At 40.2% G+C, this 22,850-nt stretch overlaps 1 protein-coding gene across 1 annotated transcript in view; it reads left to right on the top strand.

The window, feature by feature from the left end:
• The window catches only part of RYa (RYamide), a 580,001-nt gene that overhangs the window by 84,291 nt on the left and 472,860 nt on the right, over positions 1-22,850 (top strand). The gene's annotated exons all lie outside the window — the stretch shown is intronic.

The following is a 22,850-nucleotide window of genomic DNA, read 5'->3' as shown; positions in this document are numbered from 1 at the left end:
TCGGATCGACTCCACTGTGGATTAAGCCCAGTTTTATGTCCGCATGCCCTTTCTGATGACCATCGTACGTGAAGAGACGTATTCACTTTTGCGCGCTTTTGGTTCATAATTTGTTGTATGCAAATTAAGATGTGTATTAAAACTATCACGAACACCCAGCCCCTAAGCTGGTATATTTAACTGTATGTTGGGTATTCAGACCGAAGGCTGCTTTGATCCTTCACAGCTCCGACAACAGTTGTCATAAATAGCCTAGGCGTCACTGAAGAGGCGTACTAGGGAAATGAGCAGCGAGGTAGTTTCCGGTTGCTTTCCTCACCGAGTCAGAATCTGTTATTACATATCGGTCTGCCAAGTCCACTGAAATGCATCCACTAACCGATCCTATGAGTGATATTTTCACACCATTCATAACAGGGACTGACTGCATAATGAATGGTATTACCAGCATCGCTCATACCTCAGGCACTTTCATATTGTCAAAGCCAAGGATGAGACTGAGGCAGGTCAATGAAAGTAATAAATTTATTCTAGCCCTAGATGCAGATAAAATCCCTGACCCAAGCGAGAATCGATCCCGAGACCATTCATTTACGAAGCCGGACTAACAACATTCTCATTCATGTATTTGCAACAATTATGGCGATGTAAGGCTATTAATAATTGAATAATTTACTTCAGAAACTAGACTTCTCCACTTTTCTGTAGTTTTCAGTGAAATGTACAGTCGCTAAAAAATGAGTGCATGGTACTGTGTAAGTTCCTCGCGGGTACACATTTGTTAGAAAAATATTGAACCCGTAGTTACAATGTGTGTTGCTGGTATCCACAAAATCAGGGGTGCTCTTCGTGTTATGCTATGAACGATGGTGCCAATCGGATTGGAGGAGAAATATTTTCTTCTCTTCGAGAAAATGACGTCATTTGTTACTTCCGGGCGCGCGATTCAAATTGACGAACTCGTATTTGCTATGTCAGAGCACAAGCCGCTGCCGTGCTGCAGGGAATAGAAGGGAAGGTAGGGGAAGTGGGATGTATGATGGAGACAGAGTTAATGCTCCGCGCTTATGCACAAGTTTCTTCATTCGACTTGATCTTACAGGCAATATCCACAATTCGTTTATTAAACAGCCCTAACTGCACACACTGTAATTAAGACACACTTATCAGTCCAGGAATGCACCAGATCGTTTCTCCTCTCGTCTGTTGGTCGCAGAAACGTTCTTTATTATTTATCATGCTGCAAGATATAACACTGCCACTCCACTATTGTGTATTACTTCACTCACAACAATACTCCCAATGGTTTGAATACAGTGAATGTTCAATACGCCCCCCTCCTACTTCGATTCACAGCTCACAACGGTGTAGTAGTAACCTTGGACTCTGTTCAGGATGTGTGCTGTGTCGTGAACGACCCGGATAGGTGCCATGTTTTTAGCACAGGTTCATCTTGTCTTTCTACGGGGTTCGCATAGTAGTGAATTTGTGCAGAACAAACTGTACACTGCCTACTGGGACTGGGAAGCGACTATGCGGAACGAAGGATAAACTTGTGCATTCCCACCGAGCATTAGCTCTGTCTCCCACTTGCCACTTCTCCTCCCTTCCCTTCCCTACTCTGACGCACAGCAACAAGTAGCGGCTGGCTCTCTGGCATAGCACATACGGCAAGTTCATCAATTCCAATCGCGCGCCCGTAAGTAACAAATTAATTTTATTTTCTCGAAAGGAAACATTTAGGCCTACTCCGCCAATTCGAATGCAACATCGTTCTTAACATAACAAGAAAAGCATCCCTGATTTCTTTTAGCACCACTTCATTGAATATGATTAACGAACAAGCAGTCATGTGGTTGTCGATGGTTAAATACAGTACGTATTATCGGCACACTTTATCTTGGTGCATTTGTGTACGGGGGTGAAGAGTAAGGAGGCATCTGTCCCGGTTCCGGTAGTGCTGCCAACTGAATGAAAATGAAATCTGAATTTAATCGAGAATATTATCGATCGATATGAAGTTTCTAAACAGTTATTATCTTAAGCCAATAACTGTGTCACATACACATTATATAACATTATATAACATTTCTCTATGCGAATCTTGTTCCTAGAATGAATTCTATAGTTTGGCTTTGCTGTGTAAACAACAACAATACTAGTACGTAAAGTGTACGCCAGATGTCGCACAACGATGCTTAAGCGATTCATAGTTTGTGTTTCAAAGGTTGTCAGTACGAATCTTGAAGAATGCCGAGGTCGACCGATTCAGCACTAGGGTGTAAATGCACCAAGTTAAAGTGTGCCGATAATACATAGACCTTCAATTTCGAACTCACACCACCAACATCTTTACCAGATAGTACAAAAGCTTATTCCGATGGAAAGTTCCAATAAGTACACGGAAGTCAGTGATATAAAACAGCTTCTTGGCTACATATTAGATTAATAGGGCTATTTTAATGCATATAATACATCATAATAGAAAGAGATCTAAATTGTATCGAAGACGAATACTACATTTAAAAAGGCTTTTTATTTTTTACTGTGTTTAGGATTTCAGTTTTACGATTCGCTTAAAGGTAAACGCGTTTGGGAAGTTATAGTGGTACCAGCATAAATAACACCATCAAGTCCTTTTTTACTCAATTGTTCACTATTTAAAACTGCCTCATTGTACTGTCAGTAATTGAAGTGTCCATTTAATTACTTTTATTTAGTTTACCGTCCAGGTTTGCTTTCTCTCCCGGACTCAGCCAGGGATTCCACCTCTATCGCCTCAAGGCCAGTGTCCTAGAGCGTGGGCATTTGGGCGGGGTTACAAATGTGAAGGAGGACCAGTAACTATCCCATGCGGCCTCACCTGGTATGCTGAACAGAGGCCTTGTAGGGGATGGGAAGTCTGGAAGACACAGGTTATGAAGGGAAGGAAACTGTTCGGTACCATCCCGGCATTTGCCTGGAGAAGAAGGTCGGAAACCACGTACAACTACTTCGAGGATGATTGAGGTGGGAACTGGAACTCCCTCTACACAGTTGACCTCCCAATGCTGAATGGGTCCCATTCCAGTCCTTGTAATACTTTTCAGATTTCATGGCAGAGCCGGGAATGGAACTCAGACATTCGGTGGTGGCAGCTAATCACACTAACTACTATACCACAGAGGCACACCCATTCAAATATAACGCACTCATGTCTAACAGTCCTATCGGAGTGGTGCATTCAAGATTTTGTTTTAACACCTTATGCCATGGCATCCATAATTTTAACCAGAGCCAGCTTGAAGTTCCGGATTCTATGAGATTTCCGAAGTTAAAAGTGTGTTCGACTCATGATCTGTACTTCGCGGGTTCGATTCCGGCTGAATTAGTCTACGTTTTGAAGGACGGAGAAAATACTTCACACTGCAAGTCATCGTTGTTACATGTTAAAGATCTATGGCGGCGCATTCAGCGTCACTCAAGAAAATTAAACTGACTCAGCTACCGTATCCATTCCAGTAAAATTCGGCTTTTCTTGATAGATAGCAGCACAATTGTGATTTCGAAATTGGTAGGCAGACCTCCTAGATGACACTAGTTCAGAAAGTCTGCAACACGGTATGTATGTTCAGTCGTCAGCCCGAAGGCTTGTTGGGTCCTCAACAGCTCCGCCATCAGCTGTCATAGATGGCCTAGGCATCACTGAACAGGCGTACTAGGGAAATGAGGGGTGAGGTAGTTTCCCGTTGCTTTCCTCACCGAGCCAGAAGTTGCTATTCCATACCAGCCTGCCAAGCCCACTGAAATGCATGCATCAACCAACCCTATGAGCAACATTTTCACACCATTCATAGCAGGGACTGGCTGCATAAGGATTGGCATTACTAGCATCGCTCATACCTCAGTCACTTTCATATTGTCAAAGCCAAGGATAAGACAAGACAGATCTATGAAAGTAACAAAATTGCTCTAGCCTTTACCACAAGACATAGTGCACTGAAACACTAGGTCCTGCCAGTGAAGGCATTGCAACACGGTAGCTGAGGCCAAACGGATATTATTATTATTATTATTATTATTATTATTATTATTATTATTATTATTATTTTAAAACGGAATGTCTGTATGCTAGTGAATGCCACCAAATGACAGGAAAAGCGGGACTGAGAGAAGTTGAGAAATTTGAAAGAAAGATCCTTCGCAAAATATTGGGCCCAAAGATTGTGGATGGACAGTATAGGCTGCGAGGAAGGGAAGAACTTTACCGAGACAATGAAAGGCTAACTGAGTCCATGAGAAAACGGAGACTTAAATTCTATGGGCATTTATTTAGAATGGATGAGAAGAGACTAACGAAAAGGATTTTCACAATACTAGACAGCAGACATAAAGTGTCAGACAAATGGTTCAGGGAGGTGAGAAAGGATCTCAGACAGGTGGGACTAAATTCGGAAGACATCTCAAACCGGACAAAGTTTAGGTCAGTGATCGACAGATTTCAGGGATTCCATGACGAACCAAAACTTAACCGTGGGTGGACAGACGAAAGAAGACAGGCTGCCAGAGAGAGGATGCTGAAGTTCTGGGCTGTGAGGAAGGCTTCCAGAAACATGTAATTGTTATCTAACGTGGTCTCTAATGGCCGTAAACGAATATATATATATTATTATTATTATTATTATTATTACTGTGTTTTTGTGGAACAGAAGTGTGAAAGAAAGTGCGTACATGAATGGGTGGATAGAGAAAAGATTTAAAATACTAAATATATTTCTATCCTCGGTTTTCATTTTTCTTTTCACTTTTTACACTTTGCTCAGCAATAGCAAATAGTCAGGTACCAAAATTTACCTCATGAGCTCAAGAAAAATCTAGAACAAACAACATAATTTAACAACATGAGCTTGGAGCTCCCCCGTTTACAGTTTCAACAAGACCAATACTGTTCCCTTCAATAATTTCTCAAGGAGACTGAGTTCCAAAATTTACAATAGCAGGAAGAGCATCTTTGCCCATACAATTACTCTCTAGGAGACTATTCTCCAAAGCTTACAAGTTCAGGCCTCTAAAGGTACAATCTAGATTTTACAAAAATCAAACTGTATTCACTGCTTTATCTGCTCAACAGTTACATTTAAAAGGAAATTAATAATGGAAGTTAATTTTAACAGGGGTAACAAGTACCCATTCTACACGGCCTTAGTTAACAAAAAGAAAAGGTTAAAATAACTGACTGAAAATCAAAATGTTAGGAGGCGAACTCTTGCACTCCTCTGAAAAACATTTGAAAAATACCTAAAACCCTATTTGGGCTGATGGCCCTAAGTTACAGAGGCTAAGACAAATGTAAAGTTTACGAAATCATAGTCACCTCAAGGCCAATTTGAAGGGAAATACAAGAGGGTTCCCACTGTTTATTCCCTAAGTTAAATTACGACCTTAAACCTGATTTACATGGCCGGATTACATTTAAAAAAAATTGAAACCTTCCCCTCGAGTTAACTTTCTGAGGTTATTACATGCTTACAATATGTCTGCCATTACTTTGAGCTGGTGTACATTCCGGAGATGGATGAGGCAAGTCCTCCCGTTCCTCCAATACTAACACACTACTGCGGACTGGAGCGATCAAAAGACTAAATGGTCCGGACGGTCCCAGCCTTTATAGCGGAGAGGAGGGTTTCAGATTTCTCTGAACCGAAGCCCTGACACACCTACAATTCCCATTGGACAATCAGATAAATATCAAAGTTTTCTCATTGGTGAATATTTAATGCCGACAGGAAGAGATAGAAATACTAGAAACCTTAGAACACCAAAAACAATCTACAAACAATTCAGTTTAGGAAACCTTGGCACACAAAATTACATAAAATCAACTTCATGGTCCGTATCGCATTTAAACAGATTCACGACTATGTATTTTTTTTATTGCATTGATACTTTGTTTATAAATGAATTTTTCATCTCAACAGTGTTATGTGGCTGAAAACATTAATAATATACGAAACATGTACTTCTTTAAACCACTAAGTTGCCAATAAGCAACAAATGTATCGACAAGGTGGAAAATAAAAAATACTTAGTTGTGAACACAAAATTACTTTGAAAATTGATTGTTCATCCACGTAGCAGAGGGCGCACATAAGTCGACAGTATAGACATCTGACGATAAACGTCCAAACTTCTTACACTAGCAGTTTCGGAGTTTATACCACAGATGGCCTTCTAAAAGGCACTTGATTTAAATGATTTATTAGTCAAACAAGGAAATATTCCAATACCTGTAAATCGTTGTGTTAAGATATTGAAAATAAGTTATCTGTGAATTTTTACGTGCTTGCTCTGTGATCACACCAATATTGCAAAGGACATCAGCAAATCAGATTCAACAAGATTAAGAGAGAGACCAATACTGCCAAGTATACAAAAAGATCGTAGCGACGGATATACCGTAAAACATACGCAGACGAGGACGGAAAAAAGACCAAATCATCATTGCCAGATTCAGGTACCGGAAAGAAGCTCTGGCAAATGCAGAATCTGCCGGGAAAGTAACGAGACAATGGGACACCTGTTATACGAGTGTACGTGGACAAGCAGAAGAGACGAAGGAAAAATTTGTCAAGAGGACGTATTGGACGAAAGAGAGGGTGGAGAAATGTGGATGAGATACATCATAAACCAACGAAAATATACCACTGTATAAATTATTTCAATCCTTGTATATATGACCATTGTGTATTAGTTATTGTTAAATGCCAAATTTCATTCACTGTGTGCTCTGTTAACATTGTAATTGGAATATCTTCAAAATCGAAAGGCAAGAAATAAAACTACTACTGCTAAATTACAAAGGGGCAGTTTGTAAATATTGGGTAATGAATATCTTAGTGTCTACACTGCAATTATGTTACGCAACAAGTAGGATGATATTTAAGTTATTTTCCGCAGATTTCACATTAACTTCTGCGCGATTGCTTTTCAATACAAGTCGCGTGATCTGTTTGATTATCAGCTATTTTTGCTCCTTTGTTATCGGTTTTACATCGCAATGATTCAAACAGCTCTTATGAAGATGACGGCAGAAGGCAGGGCGAGGACTGAGAAGAAAGGTTGGTGATGATGATGATGCTTGTTGTTTAAAGGGGCCTAACATCTAGGTCATCAGCCCATAATGGTACGAGATGAGACGAAATGTAATGACAATTTAAAATTCCAAAATTCATCCCTGACCAGAATTCAAAACATGATGATGAAGAATGAATGAATATCAATTTAAAATAATCTACGGATCCAACTCACAATATTAACATACATACATACATACATACATACATTACATTACATTATCATTATAGACTGTTATGCCTTTCAGCGTTCAGTCTGCAAGCCTCTGTGAATTTACTAAACGTCGCCACAATCCTCGATTTGCAACTAGTGTTCTGGCCTCATTTAGTTCTATACCTCTTATCTTTAAATCGTTAGAAACCGAGTCTAACCATCGTCGTCTTGGTCTACCTCTACTTCTCTTACCCTCCATAGCAGAGTCCATTATTCTCCTAGGTAACTTATCCTCCTCCATTCGCCTCACATGACCCCACCACCGAAGCCGGTTTATGCGTACAGCTTCATCCATCGAGTTCATTCCTAAATTAGCCTTTATTTCTTCATTCCGAGTGCCCTCCTGCCATTGTTCCCACCTATTTGTACCAGCAATCATTCTTGCTACTTTCATGTCTGTTACTTCTAACTTATGAATAAGATATCCTGAGTCCACCCAGCTTTCGCTCCCGTAAAGCAAAGTTGGTCTGAAAACAGACCGATGTAAAGATAGTTTCGTCTGGGAGCTGACTTCCTTCTTACAGAATACAGTCGATCGCAGCTGCGAGCTCACTGCATTAGCTTTACGGCACCTTGATTCAATCTCACTTACTATATTACCATCCTGGGAGAACACACAACCTAAATACTTGAAATTATCGACCTGTTCTAGCTTTGTATCATCAATCTGACATTCAATTCTGTTGAATTTCTTACCTACTGACATCAATTTAGTCTTCGAGAGGCTAATTTTCATACCATACTCATTGCACCTATTTTCAAGTTCCACGATATTAGACTGTAGGCTTTCGGCACAGTCTGCCATTAAGACCAAGTCGTCAGCATAGGCCAAACTGCTTACTACATTTCCACCTAACTGAATCCCTCCCTGCCATTTTATACCTTTCAGCAGATGATCCATGTAAACTACAAACAGCAAAGGTGAAAGTCACAATATTAAAAGTTACAATAAATCCAAAACCCATCCACTGACTAGAATTGAAAGAGATGATTTTGGACAATGATTATGAACTTAAAACAATCAGCGGATCCGACCCGCAATGCCCCACCTTCCCCAAAAATAACTTGAAACAATGATATAAACTGAACAAGGGACAGCTTCCAAAGCAAAATCCTAAATCGGTGATGCTTGTTGTCTAAAGGGGTCCAAAACCTAGATCATCGGCCCCTCGTAAAGGTACTAATCGCTGGCAAAGCAGAACCATGGTGTTCCTCATAGAGCGGTACTAGTCACAAGTAACGTGGACTCACAGTGTTCCTCACATAGTGGTACTAATCGCAAGTAAAGTCGACCCATGGTATTATAATATTAATTTGGGTATATTAGGTCGCGTAATGTTTATAATTTGCTGACGCGTTTCGGTACCGCGACCAGGATCGTCTTCAGAGCAATAACAAATAAGGTATTGGTAACTGTCACTCCATAGTAACTAGAATAAAGATAGACAGACCCTATTAGAAATGTAGTTCATTCCTACAGAGTCAGTCTACGCGTGATGGCACTAATGGCACGTAATTTCATGGTTCAAGGTCCACAATCCCTTGGTCACCCCTTTTAGTCGCCTTTTACGACAGGCAGGGGATACTGTGAGTGTATTCTTAATCTGCGTCCCTCACCCACAGGAGGTTAATAAGGAAGGAACCGTAGCTTTAGTTAAGGCACAGCCCTAGCATTTGCTTGGTGTGAAAAAGGGGAACCGCGGAAGAAAAAGGTTCTGGATTGCCGACAGTGGGTTGTCGAATGCAATTCTTTAATTCGTTTTCTTTTTGATAAATTTTGTGGACAAGCACGGAATGTGTATTAAAGATTATAAGATCAGCTTCATGAACTAAATCAAATTTTAACTTGCAGTAGTACTGTAACTTGTGTATGGGCTGTTGCTCAAGAAGCAGTTACTACTTCGGAGCCACATTCTCTTCTCTGATCATTAATCCGTACCGCTCTTAGCTAAACGGGTCTTCCACTGCGGTGGGCAATGCCGTGACTCAATGAGATGGTAGGCCAACCCTTTACTGCTCAAGTAAATCACTCAACCCGACATTGGCCAGTTCAGGTACAAGCAAAGGCAGTCAAAATAATGAAATATATTTAAGGACCTAGCCTCCGTGGCTTAGGCAGCAGCGCGTCGGCCTCTCTCCGCTGGGTTTCGTGGTTCAAATCCCAGTCACACCATGTGAGATTTGTGCTGGACAAAGGTTTTTCTCCGAATACTCCGGTTTTCCCCGTCATATTTCATTCCAGCAACATTCCACAACATCATTTCATTTCATCTGTCATTCATTAATCATTTCCCCAGAGGAGTGCGACAGGCTTCGGCACCGGGCATAATTCCTATCCTCGCCGCTAGATGGGGGCTTCATTCATTCCATTGCTGACCCGATTGAATGACTGGAAATAGGCTGTGGATTTTCATTCGTTTCATTTAAGGACGTCCAAAAACCTTTCGGTAGTTGAAGCTGAGTTAGGAGAAGATCAGTTTGGCTTCAGAAGAAATGTAGGAACACGTGAAGCAATCCTGACTTTACGTCTGATCTTAGAGGGTCGAATCAAGAAGGACAAGCCCACGTACATGGCATTCGTAGATCTAGAAAAGGCATTCGATAATGTTGATTGGACCAAGCTATTTATGATTCTGAAGATGATAGGGATCAGATACCGAGAACGAAGAATTATCTACAATCTGTATAAAAATCAGTCTGCAGTGATAAGAATCGAGGGCTTTGAAAAAGAAGCAGCAATCCAGAAAGGAGTGAGTGAAGGCTGCAGTTTGTCCCCTCTCCTTTTCAATGTTTACATAGAACAGGCAGTAAAGGAAATCAAAGAGAAATTTGGAAAGGGAATCACAGTCCAAGGAGAGGAAATCAAAACCTTGAGATTTGCTGATGATATTGTTATTTTATCTGAGACTGCAGAAGATCTCGAGAATTTGCTAAATGGTATGGATGAAGTCTTGAGTAAGGAGTACAAGATGAAAAGAAATAAGTCCAAAACAAAAGTAATGGAGTGCAGTCGAACGAAGGCAGGTGATGTAGGAAATATTAGACTAGGAAATGAAGTCTTAAAGGAAGTAGATGAATATTGTTACTTGGGTAGTAAAATAACTACCGATGGCAGAAGTAAGGAGGACATAAAATGCAGACTAGCACAAGCAATGAATAGCTTTCTTAAGAAAAGAAATTTGCTCACTTCAAACATTGATATCGGAATTAGAAAGATGTTTTTGAAGACTTTCGTGTGGAGCGTGGCATTGTACGGACGTGAAACATGGACGATCACTAGCTCAGAAAGAAAGAGAATAGAAGCTTTTGAAATGTGGTGTTACAGAAGAATGCTGAAGGTGAGATGGATAGATCGAATCACGAATGAAGAGATAATGAATCGAATTGGTGAGAGGAGATCGATTTGGCTAAATTTGACGAGAAGAAGAGATAGAATGATAGGACACATCTTAAGACACCCAGGACTTGTTCAGTTGGTTTTTGAAGGAAGTGTAGGTGGTAAGAACGGTAGGGGTAGACCAAGGTATGAATATGACAAGCAGATTAGAGAAGATGTAGGATGCAATAGTTATGTAGAAATGAAAAGGTTAGCACAGGATAGGGTGGCATGTAGAGCTGCATCAAACCAGTGTATGGACTGATGACTCAAACAACAACAACATGTTTTCTTTCAGTTCCTCCAATGTGCGATGATATGTTCGATACACTTTTTCTTTCAGTTAGAACACAAGTAAAAACCACACACTCTTAGATCTGCAGAACGATGGGGAAATAGACTAGCACTGATCACTCCATCTGCAGTCGCTTCCGACATTGTAAGAAGAGAATCTTCTGCTATATGAGCAGGGGCTGAATCTTGTTGAAACCACCCACGCAATTTTTCTTCTTCCGTTAAAATGTCACACTGGTACCTCTCTGCATTTACTGTCGTCTCAAAAATAGGCCCAATTATTCGTCTTGCACCAACAGCACAGGGACTTCATAAATACCATTAAGATTTTCTGCATACCAGTAACGAGAGTTCAAACGACCATTAAGATGGAGCCAGAATTTTTATAGTCTCACCATGTTAACAGCTGAGGTTCATGCTTGCCAGGTCGAACACTTGAAGGCTGCTTGCAAGGCCATAAATGTACTAATCGCTGGTAAAGTAGAACCATGGTGTTCCTCATATACTGGTACTAGTCACAAGTTACGTGGACTCATGGTGTTCGTCACATAGTGGTACTAATCGCAAGTGAAGTCGACCCATTTTATTATAATTCTAGCAAATGTACCCGTGCTTCGCTATGGTATTCTACAATGTATACGGATATCGAAGTAAATTATTGTACATGAAGGGTAAAATAATTTTTAAATTGCATGCCTCTTGGCGTTATCCGAGAAAAAGCCGACGACGTTGTTAGCAGTGTCAAGTGCGAGTTGCGGAGTTGTGATGATAACGACAGGTCCACTTGTCTACCACAATTCACTATGCGTAAGGTCAGTCACATTTGGTTACGTAAACTTGTTTATAATCGCGGGCACCCTTGCAAGGGGGCACCTATACCTAATGATAAAGAGAATCAGGTAAAAGAGCTTTGAAAAATGCAAGCTCCCTTCCCTTCTGGTAGTCAAACGGAGAAGGGAATTATTCATTATAATGGTACACAGGCATTGGAGGAGGACCCCATTCCTACTGCCAGTTAAAGTCGGTGTGGGGAGTACTGATTACAACAGCAGACGCCCGCCTGCTGACAGTCACTATTGATTTGTAAAGTATTAATTACAATGTCCGAGACACCCCTTCTAGATCGCTACAAATCGACTTGAATGAATAAATGTAGATCGACATACGGAAGTATATGCATGTCCACCTTCACTTACAGAAAAACTGCTGCTAAACGGTGCATTCACATTGAAAAACGGATTGTATGAAAAGACGCCTCTGGCCTCATTTAGCGATCTAAATGGCTGGCCCTATAATATTTCCTCGTATCTCATCTATTTAAAGGTAAAATTGTTATAGAAACGTTGAATGGGGTGAAATTTGTTTACGGTTTTCACACGACGAATTACTTTTCAGATACTTATGCGACAGCTTCAAACACAGAATTTGGCTCACGTATGGCTACTGGGTGGACCAATATTCGTGTAGAATTTGATGATCCCATCTTTCCTATAAGTGAACCACACCATCAATTATACGTGTACAAAGTGCAAAATTCAGGTAAATCCAGAATTTAACGTATAAGGGATAGAGGTACGACAAAAAGTCATAGGACAAAAGTTGTAGATCACTCTATATTGAACGGAGATCGTGCCATCCGTTTTGTGATACGACTTACCGTTTCGCCACCAAATACCTCGAAAGGAAGGTCTGGACCGTCATTAAAATTGCCTCCATATTTCGATATTTTTCGAGGGTAAAAAATGAAATTTTTAAACATCTCGTAAATTTTCCGTCGGTTACAGGCAAAAAGCTGTAATTTTGCCAAATTTCAATTTTCTAACTCGTCTGGGAGATTGTACTGTCATCTTGATATGGGGGAGGGGGTAAAAAATTAGGACTTTCAGGAAACTTTTAAGCCCATGAAACCTATAGGTTATCGTTTTGGATAAATATCACCGACTGTGTTCTTAAGCAGATTTGAAACTCCCAGCGTGTCTCCCTCAGAGAATTTTGAGAATTTTAGATTTTTGTAGGGATCCTGAAGTCATCAGCTTGTCTCGTACCAAGTTTCAAGATTCTAAGATGCCTAGAATGGTCTCATTAATTCACGTCTGTTTTCATTTTTATGCCTTAATTTATATATATAGATCGCGCCAAACTGACTTCCATTTATTAATATGGATTATATTTCACCCGCTTCCCTAGTGATTCTAGGGGCGTCTTACTCTCACGGTATGTTTTCCAGGTAGTAAGTCATACTTGAAAGTCATAGGTACTGGAATATGCACACGTCTGTTATCTCGGTCATTTTTGACAATTTATTTTTTCACCCTTTCTCACCCCCTATCCCAAAGGGGGCCGAGTTGGACTTTAAAAATCCGGAATGTTACTATTCACCTCAGCGCCCCGGAAAATTATTGATTCGGCAGTAAGCTATATTCGATTATTATTATTATTATTATTATTATTATTATTATTATATCTCACTCCCCCTCCCTAAATGGGGCTAAACTTCGAGTTTATCGTGAGTGGTACTATTCATCTCAGCGACCCCGAAGACTATGGATTCGACACTATTTTCACTTATTCTTATATCTCAATCCCCCCTCGACCCCCACCACAAAGGGGGATGAACTTGTACATATAAAATATCAGGAGTCTCATTATTCATCTCAGCGACCCCGACAACTATAGATTCAACACTATTTTCGATTATTTTTATATATCACTCTCCCATTGCTGAACTTCAAAAAATTCCGGAGTGTCACTATTCATCTCAGCGACCCTGAACAGTATGGATTCGACACTACTTTCGATGATTTTTATATCTCAGCCCCCACCCCCACCCCTGCCCCTAAGGTTTCCTGGGGTGTCCTACCCTCACATGGTTTATCTCCTGATACAAAAAATTCGAAGTGTACAATTCACCTCGGCGACCTCGAAAACTATGTATTCGACATTATTTTCGATTAATTTTATATATTACTCCTCCATCACCCCTCCCACCACGAAGAGGGCTGACCTTGGGCATTAATAAATTCTGGAGTGTTGCTGTTCATTTCAGCGAGTCCGAAACGTATGGATTCGACACTATATTCGATTACTTATATATATCACTCTGCCCTCGCCCGCCACCTCAAAGTAGGGTGAACTTGGACTTAAAAAATACCCGGAGTCTTACGATTCGTCTCAACGACCCTGACAACTATGGATTCGACATTATTTTCGATTATTTGTATATATCACTCTCCCATTGCCCCCCACCACGGAGGGGCTGAAATCGGACTTTAAAAATTCTGGAGGGTCACTATTCATCTCAGTGACCACGAAAAGTAAGGATTCAACACTACTTTCGATTATTTTTATATCTCAGCCCCCTCGCCCCGCTGCCCCTAAGGGTTCCTGGGGTGTATTATTCCCACGTGGTTTGTCTCCTGATACTAAAAATCCGGAATGTACAATTCACCTCGGCGACCCCGAAAACTATATATTCGACACTATTTTAGTTTAATTTTATACTGTATATCACACCCCCTCACCCCCCACCCAAAAGGGAGCTGACTTTGACTTTTAAAAAATCGGGAGTGTCATTATTCATCTCAGCGACACCGAAAACTGTGGATTCGACACTTTTTCCATTATTTTTATACATTGCCTCCCACCCTGCCTCCCCGCCCCTAAGGGAGCTACGGATGGCTTACCCCTACAGTGCTCGTCTCCAGATAGTAAGTCATAAGTGTACCAAGTTTGGTTGAAATTGCTCCAGTGGTTTAGGAGGAGATATGTCATTTACATACAAACATCCATTTTTATATATTTAGAAGATTTATTTGGGGATATTAGGTCACGTACATTGCAATTTACTCTTCAAAATGTATATGTACATTTCTCCGCTACTCCCGTGGCAGCTTCCTTTACACTTCTAGCCCTTTCCTATTCCATCGTTTCCACAAAACCTGTCTGTGTTGGTGCGACGTAGAGCAAGTTGTAAAAACCTCCTTCATCCACTGGCTTTTCGAGCTCGTTCTTCTGCCGAGAAATATCTTCATTCGGGTAATAACATAAATATGATTGTACATAAAGGGTACTGATTTCTACACATGGTTATGAGGGTATTTAGGGGCTTTTAGTAAGGATGCAAAGTAGAGGGCATATAAGTCTCCGGTAAGATCCCAACTAGAGTATGGTTCCAGTGTATGGGACCCTCACCAGGATTACTTGATTCAAGAACTGGAAAATATCCTAAGAAAACCAGCTCGATTTATTCTGAGCGATTTCCGACAAAAGTGTAGCGTTACAAAAATGTTGCAAAGTTTGGGTTGGGAAGACTTGGGAGAAAGGAGACGAGCTGCTCGACTAAGTGGTATATTCAGAGCAGTCAGCGGAGGGATGGCGTGGAAGGACATCAGTAGACGAATAAGTTTGAGTGGTGTCTTTAAAAGTAGGAAAGATCACAAGACAAAGTTGAAATTCAAGAGGAAAAATTGGGGCAACTATTCGTTTATAGGAAGGAGAATTAGGGATTGGAAAACTTACCAAGGGAGATGTTCAATACATTTCCAGTTTCTTTGCAATAATTTAAGAAAAGGCTAGGAAAACAACAGATAGAGGATCTGCCACCTGGCCGACTGCCCTAAATGCAGATCAGTAGTGATTAATTGATTGATTGATTGATTGATTGATTGATTGATTGATTGATTGATTGATTGATTGATTGATTGATTGATTGATTGATTGATTGATTGCTCTGTTTTTTCGTTTTCTCGTCGGACAAACACTTCACCTCTGCAGCCTTTCTTCTGAAGACTTCTCTCTTTAGTATCTTCGGAATATTTATGACCATATAGTTTTATAAATCAGCGACCATTACGTTGGATATAGATCTTGATAGGTGGAGCTATCTTGTGGTATGGCATGAGAATGTTGTGTGCTGGATCAGCTGCCATATTGCTGGATGCTACTCTATATATGCTACATATTTCTTTCGATTTATCGTAACTCTTTATCGCCCCTGTGGGTGGAGTCCAAAGGATGCATTATCTCTACCCCGTGCATGTCGTATTATTAATATTATTATTACTATTATTCTTTGTTAGTATCGATCTAGTAAGGACCGCGTTATTTCAGCTGTCTTCTCTGGGCTTTGATCTTTGCCCAGTACTCCTTCATTTGTTGCCGCTCTTGCTATTTTCTTTCCTCTGTCCGCGTCTTCCCCATCCTCAACTTTGGCGTTTCTTGAAAACTCTGGTGGTCTTTTAGTTTCTTCCTCAGTGGGTTGCGTTCTTATATATCTTCACAAGTTATTCCCATATTCTGACAGTCCCTTTCCACCTCCTTGGACCAAGTTGGCTGGGCCTTCTTATCTTTTAAATATGTGAAGATCCGGTTCTATCATCGTGTTGGTTTACTTCCTAGCAAGTGGCCATACAATGGGATTCTCCTTCTCCGCATGACATCAGAGATCTTCTGGACATGAGTATACATCTCATAGTTATGCCGACGTCTATATTCATCTTTGTCATTTATTCGGCCAATAATTTTCTATTTCATTCTTTAATTTCCCACTTTTCTATCAGGTCTTTCTTGTTCATAGCAAGGCATTCCGCTGCGTACAAAGCTTCTGGTCTTATGAAAGTGCAGTAATGTCTGAGTTTTGCATTCAAAGATATGGACTTTGTTGTAAATGTCCTTGGTCAGTTGATAAGCCATTTCCATTTTATTCATTCGCAAGGTAATTAAACTTATCTGTTCGTTTTATTGCCCCTGCTTTACTTTTAGCTCTCTTGATGCTGTTTTGACGTTAGTTATTATTATTATTATTATTATTATTATTATTATTATTATTATTATTATTAATTATTTATTATTATGGAGTTACTCGTGGAGCAGAAGAGGTGAAAGAAGGTGCCGGGATGAATAGGTCTAACTACAATGTCAAGAAAAGAATTTAAAACTGAAACTGAAGGTTACATTTTTGAAAAACAACAAACTTAACAACTTTTCACTTAGTGAGATAACAATGACATTTCAGATCCAAAGTGGCAATTAGAAACAAGACTTAGAAAACTCCAAGATTTCAGAACATTAACACTCTAGCTCTCTTGATGCTGTTTTGACGTTAGTTGTTGTTGTTAATATTATTATTATTATTATTATTATTATTATTAATTTTTGAGCTCCCAGCTCAAATTTTACAGACGAGCATAAATTTGTTCAAAGGGCAGAACTCCTCTAAATTCATGGAGCACTTGCTCCCAAGATACAACATCTAGCCTTCAAGAGGGATACAGTAATCTTACTGAAACAGAGCTAACAGGCTCTCAGTTTTCAAGCCTACTCAAGGCAACACCCAGAATATCTTACACCTTTTGGCCTTCCATGGCCCAACTTACAGATTGAAACAGGGGTATCTCGTACCCAACCTATAGGGCCTTCGTGTAAAAATAAATAACCGTTAAATAAATGGCACGAACACAAAGTGAAAGGAGGAGAACGCTAGCACTCCTGGATATGAATACTTGAAACCTAAGGGGCACTAGGCCGATGAAACAGAGGCTATTCCCAAACTATGGAGGTGATTCGTATAAGAATAAATTAAGACATTACTGAAAGGAAGAAAACCAGTTACAAAACGTAGTCATCTCAAACCAATATGAAGAGGAGCTCGAGAGGGTACATCACTCTCTATCCCCGATTTACAGTTAAAGATTTTATGAAGTCATTACATAAGCCAGCAGAAGTTACATTTTCAGACAGGTAGGTTACATAGGTGATAATTCGGACCTTTCCCTCAGGTTTAACTGCGGAGCAAGCAAGAAATAAAGATGTTATGTGGCCATTACCTTGTCGGTGTACTGCTACCTGATGAAAGAGGCGCCTCCCGCCTCCTGCTTGACACACACACTAGGTTAGATGACGATCAATTGGCCAAGAGACGAGAAAATCCGCAGTTTATAAACCCTCGGGGAAAGTTCGAGACCATTCAAGATTAAACTAGCCACACCCTCTCATTTTTATTGGTGGATTTAAAGTTACACTCAAAATCGAAGAAGGAGGCTGTGATAGGTTGAAAATTAATTAATTAATTGGGATTGGCTAGATTCAAAACTGGCGGAAAGAAAAGATAAATATTGCCAACTCAAAAATAAATGAGCATTAATTAGTAAAACAACTTATGGATACAAAACTTCTTTAAATCAAAAGTTAATTCACTTCGCACCAGGGTGCATGATCAGCAGTGACATCTATGGAAGAATGTCCAAACTTCTTGATGAAGGGCAAACAAAACAAGTAGAAATTCACACAGTGCAGGAAACTTCACAATAACAAAATTATATCAGATTTTAGTGGTGATGTCTTCAGAGTAAAGTTCTAACTTGTTGCATTATTAATTCCACATTTGGTAGATAGAGGAGTTCTTTTAGGCGCTCATTTTGAACGCGCGGCGTAGAGGTGTACCTCCCGGTACAATTATTATTATTATTATTGTTATTATTATTACGGGCTTTCCGTGGCTCACAGAGGGATAAGAAGCGTGTGGGTTGAATGGCTGGACAAGGAATTAACTAGAGAAGAAATTAACACAATACATTTTGAAATTTTATTTCTTCCCCTTTTTTAGTTTAAAATTTGAGAAATAGAAAATCTGTATGAATAAAAACATTGTTAATGAGATTATCAGCTCTAAGAATACAGGGGACTTAGAAGTCCGGATATTCTTGCCAGGTACACAATTTTATAAGAGCAAGAAGTGCTCCAAGAGAATACACTTCGTAGGAGTCTGCGCTCCAACTATATCATAGTCTAGCCTCGCAGAGGCAATCAGTCCCCTTTGATAAATAGTAGTTACACTTGGAAACCCATCAGGTGACCTCACTTCAGAGTGTTCATCAATTATTCCACAAGTACAATGACACTAATCACTGTTTCTAAAGGGAACCACGACGCAGAAACAGTTGCCTAATAAACGGGGGCATAATTGACCATACTAAGTGGCCTTAATGGTAAAAGGAAATGTAAAAAATGACCGGCCACAAACAAAAGGCTAGGAGGCGAGACACTTGCACTCCATCTAGAAATAGCTAAAACCCTAAGTGGGCTTATGGCCCGAAGATGCAGAGGCTAATCCGAAACTACACCGGGGTAATTAAATGAGAAACATTAATATCAAACGGATTTACACAATTTACAGGTTTTGAAGACTTCAGTCACCCCATGCAAGGTTGAATGGGATAGGTAGAGGGTCAACACTCTTCGTTCCCTTACCTTGTATATTTCCCGGTAGGGAATAGAACAGAGTCCACACACTTGCCAAAATTCTAAATTTCAACCACCAGATTTAGAAATTCACATTGAATAAAGGAAGTTAAAACCTTCCCCTCAAACTATCCGCAGGAGCTATCACATATCTGTGAAACTTCTGCCATTAACTCGAGTCGCCGGGCCTTCCTCACGAAGGCCGCGCCCCTGCCTCCCTTCGGACACGCGGTACTCACAATCAATGGAGCAAATCAGACAATATGGCTCTAAAGCGTCCTGCTTTAATAGTACTTTAAGGGGAAACTTCCAGAATTCTTTACTGATAGGCTGGATTCCAATACACACCGCCGGTTTTAATTGGCTAGAGAAAATATTTCCAGAAATCTCATAGGTTGGTTACAATCGAGGAGGAACCAGCTGAAGTGTTCCAACTTCGGCACATAAAAAAAATCCTAAGAACTAGGTGAATAAACTTCTAAAATAAACATTTATGTATGAAATAATTAGAGATTACCCCGCTAGAGGGAGCAAATAAACCGATAGTAGAGACATCTAACAGTTGAAGACCAAAGATTCTTGTAGTTCACAAGTTCAAATTTGTTTACATAGATGGCCTTTATTATTATTATTATTATTATTATTATTATTATTATTATTATTATTATTATTATTATTATTATTATTATTATTATTATTATTATTATCATCGTTTCAATCACCTGTGGGTTGCGATTACACAATTTCTATCATTTTATCAAAATTCTCTCTCTCTCTCTCTTTCACCAATACTCCCTTCATCCACCGATCGAGTTGGCCGTGCGGTTAGGGTGGCACAGCTGTGAGCTTGGGTTCGAACTTCACTGTCGGCAGCTCTGAAGATATTTTTCCGTGGTTTCCTATTTTTACACCAGGCAAATGTTGTGGCTGTACCTTAATTTAAGTGTAATAACCTACAGGTCCTTTACTTTGACTGCGTGGAACGACAAACTCAGTATTAATCTGCAGAAGAAATTCTATAAGTAATCATAATTCAGTGTTTCACTTTCAGGGACTTGGGAGATTACCCACAGTAATGTTGCAGAACTCCCTCGGTTGTAGATTACAAAGTATCTGGAAACTGGTGTGAGGAAAGGAATTTCATTATGGTAAACTCACTCTTTTCAAAGGTTACAGGTCACTGCATATCGTGACAAGTGCACTGGAAGATGTGCTAAATAGATACCAGAAAGAGATTTGTCTCTACCGAGACTCCAAATAGAATGATGTGATAGTATGTCCGATCCCAAATATTATTATAATATTAATCCATTTGAGTAGAAAGTAAAAGGAGGAAATTATTTTCAGAGATTTCGGAGTAGATAATAAAAATGAACATACAAGTTGGTCAGAAAGAACATGAACCGAGTATATGAGAGTCAAATGTTGGTCATACTGATAAATATTTTGAAAAAAAAATAGTTCGATATCTCGCTCTGTTGCCATTTTATCAGCTGCTGAAGTCAGCCAATCAGATCGCTACGCTGACGATTTCAAACGGGCTTTACGAGGCAGTGTTGCTAAATCTGTACGTGGCGTAAAACTGCCTTAAGAGCAACAATCGGAAAAAAGGAAACTTCTCTCCAGGGGAGGCATTCCAACACAAACCTCCGAGCTGACAGTATCGCGCCATAACAAGTACGCTACGTTGATACTAGCTGAAACCCACGGTGTGTTTGTGTTTGATGCTGATTTCTCAGCATGGCTTTCAAATCGCTCTTAAGCTACGTGAAGATTTAGCAACACCGCCTCGCTAAGCCCCTTTGAATTCGCCCGCAAAGCGATCTGATTGGCTAATTCAGATTATAAAATGACAACGGCACGAGATACTTAATTGAAATGAAAATGAAAGTCCCCAGCCTGTTTCCAGTCATTTCACCGGGTCAGGAATGGAATTAATGAAGCCCCCATCTAGTGGCGAGGATAGGAATTGTGCCGGCTGCCAAAGCCTGTCGCAATCCTCTGGGGCAATGATTAATGACTTGCAGATGAGATGAAATGATATTGTAGAGTGTTGCTGGAATGAAAGATGGCAGGGAAAACCGGGGAACCCGGAGAAAAACCTGTCCCGCCTCCGCTTTGTCCAGCACAAATCTCACATGGAGTGACCGGGATTTGAACCACGGAATCCAGCGATGGGAGGCCGGCGCGCTGCCGTCTGAGCCACGGAGGCTTGTGAGATACTGAATTACTTTTTCCATAGAATATTATTTATCAGTACGACCAACCCTCTAACACCCTTATACCTGATTTACCTTCTTTCCGACCACCCTGTATACAAGAAAATTTCTGATACTGCCGATTTCGACTAATACTGTGCGCGTCTGTAATATTTGTCTTGGCGTGTTGATTTCAATACAGTACGCTGACAGAGATAAAACCATTGCTAAAATCATCCTGACTCTATTACCTCATACTTGGAAAAGGAATTCATTAATGTTATTGTTTTTACGTCTCACTAATTACTTATACGTTTTTCGGAGATGCGCGGGTGCCGGAATTTAGTCCCGCAGGAGTTCTTATACGTGCCAGTAAATCTACCGACACGAGGCTGACGTATGTGAGCACCTTCGAATACCAGCGGACTGAGCCAGGATCGAACCTGCCAAGTTGAGGTCAGAAGGCGAGCGCCTCAACCGCCTGAGCCACTCTGCCCGGCAATTGGAATAAGATATTCATAGCTAAAAATGTGTAGTCTAGAACTTTCGAACAAGACTGAACCATGGATTCTGTAAACTGTAAATCTGAAGATGGTCGACTCATTTTGAAATATGGTGATCTAAGACATCGTTTTTCAAATGAGTGCTCCAACTGCAACTGTGCATATGGGGAAACGATTTACAGTGGAGAAATACAACTTACTTCCCACACCTTGTATCATTTAAGGAACTGGAAAACTTGAAACATCATATTGGAGTCATTCGGTATTTAACTGAAGAATTTTCGAATAGATTCCAAGATTTGCTAGAACTGATGCCAACATTTGGTTTAAACGACTCTATTAGTTGAAAATATTCCACAAACTTTGCAAATGGTGGTGACTGAACTGTGACGCAATATTGAACTTAAGGATATGTTCCACTCGACGCATTGTTTGCAAGAATGTTACCCTAAATTTCCCCGTAATAACTTATTCTATATTCTACAGCATACAGCTAAGTGCTTTCAGTATTCAGATCGACAGATAGTTTGGAAAAATTAATTACGGTTTTCAATATTTTAAATTCCACCTTAGAAGGATCATTTTAGTATAACAATGATCGTCACTGTTTTTGGTTGTAGAAGTCAAAACTCTTGCCTCAGTCTTAAAGTTCGTAAAACGCTGGTAATGTATTCATTAGCTCTTACCAAAGTTGGTTATTATGCATACTTACACGAAAGAGTTTATTTCTTCCTACCGGGCCGTGCGGTTAGGGGCATCGAGCTATGAGATTGCATCAGCGAGATAGAGGGTTCGAACCCCACTGTACCCCGCCAAGCAAACGTAAACCAAAGTTCTCACTTCCTATTACCGTGTAACATCTTCAAAGCACTGGAATTCGGGTACAGTCGAGGCGGAGTGCCACAAGCTGCAACT

The sequence above is a fragment of the Anabrus simplex genome, chromosome 5, assembly GCF_040414725.1.
Source record: "Anabrus simplex isolate iqAnaSimp1 chromosome 5, ASM4041472v1, whole genome shotgun sequence".
Lineage (NCBI taxonomy): Eukaryota > Metazoa > Arthropoda > Insecta > Orthoptera > Tettigoniidae > Anabrus > Anabrus simplex.
Note: the sequence above shows the minus strand (reverse complement) of the source record. Positions and strands in the feature narration are given on the sequence as shown.